Here is a 2558-nt window from a genome sequence, read left to right as displayed (position 1 = left end):
GTTTTTGTCAGTGGGGTAGAGACCCCAGAAGCCGGAGCTGTAAAGCTCCAGATAACTGGAAACACTGACATCTTTTGATTTTGGACTGCTCTCTATCAGTCTCTCTCTCTCTCTCCCTCTCCCTGTCCCCTACCTCTTTCACACACACACACACACACACACACACACACACACACACACACACACCCCTTTTTTTTTTTTTAAACAACAAGGAGGAAAAAGATCTGGTATGCAGGATGAGGAAGCACTTAAGTAGGGACATGAATGAGAATCACTTTTTTAGGGGTTAGAGGTATGATTTCGGTTTTGGGAATCCACTCTTAAGGATATTTCAGAACAAGTTAAAATAATAATAATAATGAACAAGTTAAAGCAACTTTGCATTTCTCCTGTTGAGGGAACTGATCTCTCAGAGAAGACAGATTGGTGTTTGGAAGCCATTATGAGGGATTTTCAACCCAGCACTTGTGGCATTTAGTACGTTTTCAAGTTCATTACTCCCGCAAAAGTGGCTGTGTCACGGTCCCGCACAGCTCTCACTAGGCCTCCCTGTGTCACGTGTAGCCTTAAATGAGCGAAAGATGCTTTGTATCGCTGCCCTTCTTACTTTGGAAAGGAAAATGCTGTAGCTCCCCCTTGTGTCGTGTAAGGCCAAAAACATCCCGGATGGAGCCACTGCAGCCGAATCCACTCTGTTAGTATCTTGAAAGTGTCTCCTGCAGGCTTTCTGGTGGGCGGGAAGGACGAGGGGGGGGGGGGGGGGGGGGGGTAGCTAATCTTTTGTGATTCTCCCTTATTTCCTACTCTTCCTTCAGTATATCCAGGAGCCTCTTTCTTGGAGGGTCACCTTTTTCTGGCAAACACTTCCTTTGGGATGATTTTCCTCATGACGTAGTGTAGTTATCGTCCACTTAGTACATCAAATCTTGCACCATTTCGTCTCCACATCGCGGGAGAGTGGAATTCGATTCTGCTCTTGCCTCCTTCTGCCCTGTCATGGGGGTCACTTCATCCTGTGGCATGACCTTTCAGTTGGACCCAAGCACCACTTTCTTTGCTGCTCCCCCCCACCTCCTGGGTAAACCTGCTAAGTTTTCCCAAGTGTCTCACGCTCTCCCTGGTACACGAGCTTGGACTTTAACATTTTGGCCGCTAGATAAGCATGCAGCCAGGGTGTGAGATGCAATGACATGTCTCTCTCGGAAACAACTCCCCACTCTTAGTCCTCTCCCCACACCTGACTTGGGCGCAGGAGTAGGGGAGATGCCACGGGGCTCCCTATGAGTGAATTGCCTTACTTCAATAATCTTTGATAATTATCGAAATGCTTCACACGCATGGCAATTCTTGTGTAATGTGGTTCTTTTTACCGATTTTGCACCTTCGCCAATATTGCAAGAAGAAAAAAAAGTCTCATTTTATAGATTGTTTTTAAAATTATATAAGTTAGGGCGCCTGGGTGGCTCAGTCGTTAAGCGTCTGCCTTCGGCTCAGGTCATGATCCCAGGGTCCTGGGATCCAGCCCCGCATCGGGCTCCCTGCTCGACGGGAAGCCTGCTTCTCCCTCTCCCTCTCCCCCTGCCTTGTGTTCCCTCTCTCACCATGTCTCTCTCTGTCAAATAAATAAACAAAATCTTTTAAAAAATAAAAAAATAAAAATAAATAAAATTATATGTTATTGTGTAAGACTGATGAATCACAGACCTGTACCCCTGAAACAAATAATACATTATATGTTAATTAAAAAATTATATGAGTTAAAAGATTCTGATTGTTAAAAAGATTTCCACTGTTTTGTTGTTATACCTACAGGACAAAACCTTAATAGAATTGCTTCACTGAGGTGTGTACACATTTTATTTTTGTGTGTGTTTTTTGTGTGTATGCATTTTATTTTTATTTTTTTAAGTTTTTATTTAAATGCCAGTTAGTTAACATAGAGCACAATACTGGTTTCAGGTGTACAATATAGTGATTCAACACTTCATACAACACCCAGTGCTCATCACGACGCGTGCCCTCCTTAATGTGTGTGTGCATTTTATTTTTGTTGTTATTCCTTTCTCTTTCTTTCTTTTTTAAGTAATCTCTATGCCCAGCATGGAGCTTGAACTCACGGCCCTGAGCTCAAGAGTTGCACACTCCACCAACTGAGCCGGCCAGGCGCCCTTGTGTGTATGCATCTTAAATGGGACAGATAGATACATGTGCAGTCTTCTGTCTCCCTTAACCTGGTCTTCATGTCCTGGTCAGCTTGCTGTTCCAGTAACAGTACCAACCCAGTTCATTTCCCCTCTTCCTGCCCAGCCAGCCCTTATTTTTTTTTTTTAAAGATTTTATTTATTTGACAGAGAGAGACCCACAGCGAGAGAGGGAACACAAGCGGGGGAGTGGGAGAGGGAGAAGCAGGCTTCCCGCGGAGCAGGGAGCCCGATGTGGGGCTCGATCCCAGGACCCTGGGATCATGACCTGAGCCGAAGGCAGACGCTTAACGACTGAGCCACCCAGGCGCCCACCAGCCCTTATTTTAAGACTCTGGACACTGTTGTCTTGAGGAA

Source organism: Mirounga leonina, unplaced genomic scaffold (genome assembly GCF_011800145.1).
Source record: "Mirounga leonina isolate KUSES-001 unplaced genomic scaffold, KU_Mleo_1.0 Mir_101664, whole genome shotgun sequence".
Classification (NCBI taxonomy): Eukaryota; Metazoa; Chordata; class Mammalia; order Carnivora; family Phocidae; genus Mirounga; species Mirounga leonina.
The sequence above is the reverse complement of the archived record's forward strand: the minus strand, read 5'-3'. Positions refer to the sequence as shown.